This window comes from Amblyomma mixtum, chromosome 6 (genome assembly GCF_055824585.1).
Source record: "Amblyomma mixtum isolate Tamu chromosome 6, ASM5582458v1, whole genome shotgun sequence".
Lineage (NCBI taxonomy): Eukaryota > Metazoa > Arthropoda > Arachnida > Ixodida > Ixodidae > Amblyomma > Amblyomma mixtum.
Window position 1 is genome coordinate 17,449,449 of NC_143017.1, and position 10,582 is coordinate 17,460,030.

A 10,582-nucleotide genomic window follows, 5' to 3' on the forward strand; every position below is an offset into this window, starting at 1 on the left:
CAATATGCTGCACAGATTCTGCCTCTGAAGCCGCCAGCGTGTTGGCGGAGCGCTTCGCGTTGCTTCTCCTCCGCCGCCAGTCCGCGAGAGCCCTCAGTAGAGCTAACATGGCGGTGTGTGACGCGTCGACCTCCCAAAGCCGCCAGCTTACCGACCGTTCCTTCAGGTGCGCGTGCCGTGACATAAGAGACCGGACATCAACATCATCACCTTGGTACCAATATCCTGCATTCAACGTCGCACTCAAGCCTAAAATACGTTCAGGAGCAACGAGTGGCCATTGATTACGCAGCATAAAAATTCTGGCGGCTGCCGATTTGCCGCGCCGACAGGGCTGTGTGTGCAAGAAGCATCAGCTTTCTCGACGCCGACGCCCCCTGGTTCGTTCGCTGTATCTTCACGTCAACCTGCAGGAATATAAAATACCGGATTATCATCGCCGTGTATAGGGCTAAGCAGTACTGAACTCTCCTTGGATCTCACTAACGCGCAAGCACTTAACGCCACTCCCTCTTCAGTCCGCGGCAATATGCCGTGAACCCATGGTGCACCGAGAGGAAAGGCTTCATCACCGCTCCGAGGGGCCTACTCACGCAGCGGTCGCTAAGTATGTATCTGAGAAATTTATTATTGCATGACGCTGTAAAAAAGTGTTCTTAGGTACAGCCATGGCTCTTATGTTAATATGTACAACTGCAAGTATGGTCAGATTTCCTAGGGGCAAAATCTTCTCGGTGTATTTACGTCCTGTGAATATTGGAAAAGCAGTACAGGCAATGAGCAGGGTAAAAATCTACTGCCTTTGAGGTCCCTGAACTTTTTTCACGTCATTACGAACAGTTATCAGAACTAAGCCTTTCTGCCCACATTGGTCGCTTCCTTTCCTGCGCTTTAAAAAGGCGTTGTGATGCAAACAAAGCAATCGATTTTCTCCTTTGTAGTCGTAGCATAGAACACGGTGATGCCTTAGCTCACAAGGAGATTGCCTGAATTGTATCATTTTCTGAGCCGGTGGCGTCAAAACTTAGCAGCGATTTTCTGCAGGGACGCGGAAACGCAGTTAAAGAAAAGGAATAAACCATACACAAGTATACGATATGCCCTGCTCGAAGTGCTAGGCGTCGCACATTGGCGAAACCAGGCACTTCATCGAAAACGAACGCGGGACAATCTTAACCGCTCCTCAGGACCCCACCCCCGTACTACACTTCGTCCACGTCCAGTTACCCGGCTGATGACTACACGAAGGCTTAAAAAAGGCGAGCTGCAACTCTCCTCAGTCACACCTGATGACGGAACCGAGTAGGCTCCGAAACATCGTGTTTATTCGTTTTTATATTTTTGGTTCGTGTTCTTTCTAACTTAACTTCCTTTCTCTACCAGATAGACCTCCGTCGAATGTTTTCTTTCGAACGCTGGCCATGAATGTGACGGCAAAAGCAGAACGGAAGACATTTGAGTTGTGAGAGTGGGGAGCCTCCTTAGACATCGTGCCTTGTAGCAAGCGATACTAAAAAAAGAGCTTCAAGGTGCTCTCCTTGGAAATGTGGCATCTGTATTTACATTGCTTTGGGTATTTTCGATTGAATAACCAAAGAGAACGCGGGTCTAGGCACTCCACTGATTTTCTACAGGGGCCAAGGCCTTGCTTGCCTCAAAACATTGGAAGCAAGCTGCCGGACACTTGGGTCAAATGTTTTGTACTGACTAAAATATTTTAAATAAGTCACTGTAATTTTGATGACGCAATTATAATAGAACGCAAAGTTCTAAAATGAGGCTTCCACAGGAGAACTACATTTTAAGTGGGCTTCCTCATCAAGTGAAATATTCTCATCTGGGCATCATAAATGCCAACGTATTACAAGGCAAGTTGTTCGAACAATTTTCTGCAAAAACTACTTAAAACAAGCAGGCACATACTCCTGAAATGTACTATAAAGTCAACTTCACCGAAGTATAGTATAATGCTTCTATAAATTAACAAGCTTACGCTTTTGTGAGCTGAACATCTGCTCCAAAATTAACTCTTGTCTAGAAAGTGGTAACATTTTAGTCCTAGTAACACTCCCAGAATACCCCTTCAAACTGAGGACTAGACCAGATAATGCTTTTCTGAGGAGTACAGCCTTTGTCAAAAGTTTGGAGCCCAGAGGGTTTGCTTCTGAGCCACACTGTGTGGTTCATAATGCACCTCCAGCGCTCCAAATTTCCTGAAGGTAAGATGATTTCTGGTCCTGCCTCCTCCAATGGGTAAGGCTGCCACGAATGCTTCAGGAGTCCCACTACAAGGCTTAGAATCAAACTCCCTGGGCTCTAAACTTTTGACAAAGACTGTACCTAACCACCCTTTCGGAGAGTGGTACGCGTCTAGCCATTTGCTCCAAACCGGGTGTTTTCCTGTGTACAGTGTAGGCCACAGCTGTTTTTGCAGTTTTCTCAGGACCAGTGTATTTTCCAACCGCCTGCAATGTGCAGGGATTCTACGGACGCCAACGCCGACGCCAAGGCTCGCGCTTCTTCCGGCATGGACGCCAGCGCCTACTCCGACGCGGGCTCTCCTCGACTTAACAGCTTCAAACGCCGTGAGCAGAAAACTGAACTTAGTGTTTGTTGTTTGGCTTGGGTGATGTCTGAGCATGTTTTAATTCTATGTACTGCTCTCAGTTTTGAGCAGTGTTGTTAGTATTTTAATGTGCGTTTAAGTTTTCATCAGAGGTTTTGAGTGGTCGTGTTTGTTGTTGCCTGGTGTCTATTAAATGTGTGCTTGCGTCTTTATCATGTATCGCCGGTCCATTTGATCTCCTCGAGCGGGCCCCGCTGAAAATAGTGACAATGGGGTTCTAAACGCACGCGCTGGACGCGCTGCCCACGTCTATGGAGTTCTACCATGCACTAACTTCCTTTACCATCAGTCCTGTGGGAAAAAAACCTTATGGACTATTCATTTACACTGTTGCAAAGCGATAAATATGGATTTAACTTGTATTTTCATATCCGCGCATTCCTCGGACGGGTAGATTCACCAGCTTCCACTCCGAGCTCTGTCTTTTTGTTTCCGAGTCATATTGAAACACCTGCGCTTAGTCTCCAGTAATATTTTACGCTAATTTCTATCACTGCGGACTCGCTGCCATAGGTGGGTAGAAAGGGTCATTTGGGCCTGCATTTGCATAAGGCTGAAAGTTTTCGGCTCGAATTTCACACGGCCACCTTGCGCATTTATTTGTTGCCATAACTTACTGCAACCAGACAAACACCTAAGCACCGATCAGTATTCGCAGAAGCGTGCGCACAATCAGCCTTAGCGTCTGTCACCGCCATCGACGTCTTCTCGGCCGTCTGCAAGCGCGTTGTCTCATTTCAGCGCGTGCGAACTGCACACTGCATCACTTACAGTCAGTCGGGGACAAAAGTCCCCGGACCACGAGTTGCTCTAACGAAGCCGATAGCTCTGTTATTAGTCGGTGGCTGGAGACCACACTTGTGGAGGTAAAAGTTAAATTTTTGTTCTTGCCGCTCCACAAGTGTGGTCTCCAGCCGCTGTCTTATAGTAGAGCTATAAGCATCGTTTGAGGGACACGTGGTCCGGAGACTTTTGTCCCCGACTGTACGCATGCTGCCTTGATCATGTCAAACTTCTCAGTCAAATTTCAGCGCGTGGCACTGCAGCAACCCTCGCTCCATTGCTTCCTTAGCGCTGCGAAGAGGCAGGGAAGCCGCCGCGATGGCTCAGTGGTTATGGCACTCGGCTGCTGACCCGAAGGACGTGGGTTCGATCCCGGCCGTGGCAGCCGAATTTCGTTGGAGGCGAAATGAATTCTAGAGGCCCGTGTGTTGTGCGATGTAAGTGCACGTTAAAGATCCCCAGGTGGTGGAAACTTCTGAACGCCTCCCTATGGCGTCCCTCATAGCCTCAGTCACTCCGGGACCTAAACCCCCTGAAATCAATCAAATCAAATCGAATAAGCAGGGGGCACTCCAAGCACGTCCATTCGCTTCTTCTAAGCCAACTGAGTTCCTTGCATTGTGACTATGCGCTCGTGCGCGCAGCACCATGACTTGTCACCACACATCTTACCGGTACTCACAAATGGGGCGAAAACCTTGAGGCTAAAGAAAATGCTTAAAATAGAATTGAGGAGAACGCAACGTAGCGAGCTATGGAAACGAAAATAATAGCTGAGACCAGTGTCTTTCAGAGAACAAACCGAAGTTACGGAAATTCTTGTGCAAATAAAGAAGAAATGGGCAAGGGCATCGCGATTAATGACCGATGGTCATTAAGGGCAAAGGGCTGGTTCCAATCGTATACCAGAAAGTCAGATGGGTGGATGGGATTATGAGGATGTAGGGATAAGGCGGCCGCAGCCAGCACACGGAAGGGGTAATTGGAGGTAGATTGGCTGATGATGATGAAGAGGGGCAAATAGAAAACGTGGGGTTGAATTTCTGAGCCCGTTGTATGTTCCATCAATGTTCTTTGATGTCTGGGCAAACCAACAAGAGATTTAGTTCTGTCAGCTCCTGAGCAGCGCATATGAGCAACTCTCTTTCCGATCAGTGCAGAAAGTGGGTACATGTTTTTACACACCCAAAGTTTGGACTTAGTAAATATAACCTGCTCAATAAAACAGGACCTGAGATATTGAGCATAAAAAAAAATTGCCGACGATTACGTTTCTTCCTAATGCGAAATTTGAGCGCAGCTCATCCGCTGTTTCAGCTTTTCGATAGATTGAGGCAAAGAATTCGAGCAAGACATGTCTGTACAATTACAGACAACTTGTTATTTTATTTCGAAGCAATACTATTTTCGCTATCACCTCAGCCCGTGCCGTGCCGCGGCCGCATAGCCACGCTTGACCTTTCGCGTGACCTCGCTGCGTGACGTCATACCGTCTGTGTAAAAACGGGGCCCCATCTCACGCCATCGCCTTGCGCGGCGCATAGCTACGGCCATGGCCTGACTCCCGCTCCTCTCACCAGGGGCGCTGCGCGCTATGTGAAGTCATACCATCTGCTTAAAAACGAGGCCCCATCTCACGCTCTCGCTTCGGCGAGCGCGGCTTCGGCCGCTTATCTGTTTTTTCAGCAGCGTCCGCTCCGGCGGACGCAGTTGTTGGACGCAGTTGTTGCTGCTACGCGCTTCTTTTCTTTCCTTTCTCTCTTTCCTCTGATCTTTTAGCTCTCCTCTATCTGCACGTGGCAGCGGTGGTGGCTTGGCTCGAGCCAGTAGGCAGGCCCGTGCCATTTCCTTTTCATCCTTCTCTCAGTCACAACAACAACACGTTGTTGCCTTGCGCGGCGCATAGCCACGGCCGCGGCCTGAGCTTTTCTCGTCAAGCACATAAGATGCTGCCTCCAGCTATGTCCACAAAAGACATTTTCACCAGTCTCCAAGTGGACGCCTAAGCCAACGGTCAGGATGAACCCTGACGATTACGTGATCGTGCTGAGGCCACGCAGTACGGTCACCCTCAAGACAGCATTTCAGCACGGTGAGCTCGGCGCTGCCATTTCGCAACTCATCGGCAGACAGCATATGAATGCGATTACAATTTCTCCCAATTGGGAACAAAAAATTATCGTCTGTGGCACGCAGAACCCCGAGGTGGCTCAAAAGCTTCTGACGGACATCCAAATTACCACCAGCAAAGGATCGCTCCCGCTTCACGGACACCTCAAGCTCACCGGAGATGTGTGTCGTGGTGTGATTACTGTGCATAACCTCGAAACCAGCGAATCCTTGAAACATAGTGTGCAGTGGCGCGGTGGTGAATTAGTCCATGTGCGCAAGCTGGGAACATCGAATGTAGCTGTGCTAACTTTCGAGGGACGCAGCGTTCCGCGTTACGTCCACAACAATGCAGAACTGACTCCCGTCAAGGAGTATAAGAAAACGGTGCCAGCGTGCTACCGTTGCGGCACGCTGGGGCACTGGGTGGACAACTGTCCCACCCCGGTCAAAGAAAGATGCGGCCTTTGTGGCCAGAACGTGGGGGTTGGTACTGAGGGGATGGCCCCCCACGTTTGCAATCCCATGTGCATAATATGCGGGGGCCCGCACCTCACCAGCTCCCGCGAATGCACCAGAAAATTCATCCGGCTTCCGCAGCCAGGGCCCAGGCCGCCAATCAAGCCACCCAAGGGAGCCGATTCCGGCGCGACACGGGGAAGTCACGCCACCGGCCGGTAGCAAAACAACCAGAAGACGCCACGGCCTCCCCCTGGCAAGACAGCGACGCTACCGCCACCACCCGGAGCAGCGGAGTTCCCAGCTCTCAGCGCTTCATCTGGCGGCGCCGCCTGCAACCAACCCAAGGTAGGCAGCTGGGCGAGGGACGCCTCCTCTCCTTCCCCTCTTCCCTCCTCCCCCACCAGCACCGCCGAGACGCAGGAACTCAAGCGCGAGCTCGCCCTCTTGCGAGCTCAAAAACGAAAAACTAGCCAGCGAGCTTACCTCGCTCAAAGCCCAATTCCCTACTCCGCCCGCGTCGAGCGGCGAGGAAGAAAACATCACAGACATGGAGATTCCTACTCCTGTGGAGAGTCGCGCCGCGGCCCTGGAGACCCGGGTGACCGCGATTGAAACACAATTGGCTGACCTCCCCAAAATTATCCACGATACCATTGCGTGTCAGGTGGAGAGTGCCATCGCACAGGTGACACAAGCCGTAACTCACATTATCCAAAAATGTACAAAAGACAATCCGCGCGTCCTTAACGCGTAGGGCCCATCAGGGACGATAACCGCCCCTCCAAATTCAACAGAGTTATTCCCAATGAATTAGACTGCTCGGAAGACTCCTGCATGTCTGCGCCGGGCACTAGCGGACTGGGGAGTCTTAACAACGTAACCCCACCCTCCGCCTCCGACCATGGCCCCCAACCCTAAGTCGCGAGCAAGAACAACTCAGCCGCTTACACTAACGCAGTGGAACTGCCGTGGTCTAAAGAACCGCACGAAGCGGACTCATCCCCGCCTCTATCTTGAGACCTTTGAGTTCATCGTTGCCGTGGTTGCCCTTCAGGAACCCGGCGCCGGGGCCCAACTAACAAACTGCACTGCATTTCAACACAACCCGCAGACATGTATACTTCTTCACAAGCAGTATACTGCGCAGGGGGTCACGCTCCCCACAACACCGCCTTTCCCATACACGATGGTGTCAGTGCTGCCCCTAAAGCGGTCTGGCCCACCTGTACACATTCTAAACATTTACTGCCCACCTAAACTTACGAACGTCACGTTCAATGAAATTTTCACCCAAGCTATGCAGGTGGCTGGAAGGGATCCCCTTCTGATCGTCGGGGATTTCAACGCCCCGAGCAGGCTATGGGGGTACCCCCGGGAGGACAGACGTGGGAGGAAGTTTGCGGAACTTCTTTCCACACTTTGACTCACTTTACACACTGACCCCGCCAACCCAACACGTGTCCACAATTCGATTCAACGAGATACTTGCCCGGACCTCACATTTACACGCAACATACGCCATGCCGACAGGCTGAATACAGAGGACACTCTGGGTAGTGATCACTGTATAATCAACACAACCATTTACATGCGTCCCCTGAAACGCCCACTAACACAAGCTCGTGTCCCGGACTGGACGACTTTCCGCACCTCTACCCATCGTAGACCCCCTCCAGTCGGGATACGACGCATGGTCCAAATCGCTCATGTCTACACTCACAAAACACGAAAAGCAGATACAGCTCACAGAAACACAAATGGCCGTGGACAACCACTTGCTCCACCTTTGGGAGGCCCGCCGCAGCCTCACCAAACGATGGAAGAAACAGAAACATAACAGACGCCTAAAGAAACGCATCCTCGAACTCACACAACAGGCAGCGGAATACGCTACTCAGCTAGCCGACACTAACTGGGTGGACCGGTGCAACGCGGCTGCGCGCCAGATGTCTGGCCACAACACGTGGCGCCTATTCCCCGCTCTCATCGATCCAATACAAACAAGCACGGAAACCCAACGCCATTTACATAGGGCATTGCACAACTTTACAGGATCGACAACACAGCTAGCGCACACACTCAGGGATCGATACATGTGCACCACTAAGGACCCCCGGCCGGCGGCGTACTCCTATGCAGGCGAAGGGAACACGGAGCTGGACACTCCGTTCCAGCTCCACGACCTCCGGGCGACCTTAAGCAAGATGAAGCGGGGCACTGCACCCGGGTGCGACAAGGTTACGGTCAAGCTCTTGGCCAACCTTCCCGACGCAGCCCACGCCGCGCTCCTCAAATACATCAATAGCATTTGGGACGGAGAGACTCCTCTCCCTCTCGATTGGAAATCGGCTCTCGTGACCTTCATTCCGAAGGCCGGCAAACGTATTGATGTGGAGAACCTTCGCCCCATCTCCCTGATGTCTTGTGTCGGCAAGCTGATGGAGACGATGGTGCGTGACAGACTCCGATTATCTCGAAACACAGCACATTTTCGCGGACACTATGTACCGGTTTTCGTCCTCACAAGTCAGCACAGGATATACTTCTACAGCTCCACCACGACATTTTAGATCCTTTAGAATGTCCCCGCAACGACAAAGTGGTCCTGGCCTTGGATCTTAAAGGCGCATTCGACAACGTCAAACATGAAGTAATCCTGGACCACCTCAGTAACACCAACTGTGGCCACAAAACATTCCATTACATAAGACAATTTCTTACAGACCGTCAAGCCTATATACGCATACCAGATACGGATCACGGGCCATACACCATCGGCTCGAGGGGAACACCTTAAAGGCGCGGTCCTGTCTCCCCTGCTCTTCAATTTGGCAATGCTTCGTCTTCCCTCCAAATTGACTTCTCTGCCCGGGATACATCACGCTCTTTATGCGGATGGCATTACAACCTGGGCCACGCAAGGTAACCTGGGCCACATGGAGTCCTGCCTGCAAGCAGCGGCGACCCTAGTCGACGACTACGCGGCCTACTGTGGACTCCAGTGCGCCCCAGCTAAATCAGAATTTGTGCACTTACGTCCCTCCCCTCGGCACACAACACCGCTTCGCATCAGTCTCCCCTCGGGACCGATCCGGGAGGCCAAGGAGATCCGCGTCCTCGGCCTCTTCATACACCACCAACGCAGAGTCGACACCACCCTAACCAAACTTCGCACGGTGGGAGACCAGGTGGGCCGCATGGTCCGCCGGGTCTCCAACAAGCGGGGCGGATTACGAAGCAAGGATGCACTGCGGCTTGCCCATGCTTTCGTAACGAGTAGAATCCTCTACTCAACTCCCTACTTGCACCTGCGCAAACACGATGATGACCAACTGGAGGTCATCCTGCGGAAAGTCATCAAGCGGGCTCTCGATCTCCCGGACACCACGTCCAACCAGAGGCTTCCGGCCTTGGGCGTGGTGAACACATTTCGGGAGCTTCGAGAAGCCCACTTAGTCAACCAATACACGCGTCTTGCACAGACCACGACCGGTCACCGCCTCTTGGACCGGCTACACATCAAACATGACTACCGCATTGAGGAAAGGGAGAGAGTGCCAGAACCCTGGAGACGCGCCCTCCGGGTACGACCCCTTCCCCGCAACATGTCCAGAGAAGACCATAGCGGTAGTCGCCAGGCCCGCGCGGAGGCGTTGGCGCGATACTATGGTAACCAAGAACACGTGTATTACGTGGACGTTGCCGGCCCACACCACGTGGTGTGGTACACGGCCGCAGTCGTACACAACACAAACACAGTTAACGGGCTCACTTTCAAAGCCTACAACGCAACACGCGCGGAGGAGATTGCCATTGCTCTGGCTCTCACGAATCCCAAGTCAAAACACATCATCACCGACTCGCGAGGGGCCTGTCGGAACTACGAGTTGGGCTGGGCTCCCCCGCTTGCCTGGCGCATACTGTAATATAGCTGTCGATGCGAAGATACAACTCCACGCAACCTGATTTGGGTCACCGGTCACCAGGGACTCCAGGGAAACGAACAGGCCGATCAGGCCGCCCGCGCACTCTCCCCGGGCTATCTCCCTGTCCTTGGAAGGGTACTCCCAATCAGACAATCTGGCCCTTACATTCAAACAAATCACCGATTACTACAAGGAGGAGCACCGGCGCTACCCGGCCTCTTGTAAGGGTCTGGATCGCGCTGACAAGCGCCTCCTCATCAAAATTCTTACGAACACTGTACTCTGCCCGGCTGTCAAGACCTAAAGAGCCAAAAGGCTTTGGTTCAACGGACGCGGGCGGCGTTGCTTGCCAATGGGGCACCGGAATAGGGGCTCCACCCAGTATTGTAAGGGGAAAGGGCCAATAGGGTCCTACCCCAATCACCTTTCTGTAAAAAACTTCATTTCCCATAAATGTTTTTCACCCCCACCACCAGCCTATACGCTTCGGCCGGTTGCAGAGAGAAAGCATCAGCGAGCTACGGAGACAGAAGAAGAACGAGAAGAATGGCAGCAGAACCACGTATTGCTTCACAGTTACCAGGCTTAACCAAGCTAAGCCACAGCCAATTTTTTTCACCCATATTCCTTCTTCAAGAAACACTCAACTAACAGTGCTCGATTGGCATGAACGAAG

The 10,582-nt window shown here is 52.0% G+C and overlaps 1 pseudogene; it reads left to right on the forward strand.

Moving 5' to 3' along the window:
* The first annotated feature begins 5,428 nt into the window (after positions 1-5,428).
* Positions 5,429-10,313, forward strand: LOC149338299 (uncharacterized; annotated as a pseudogene).
* The last annotated feature ends 269 nt before the right edge of the window (positions 10,314-10,582 follow it).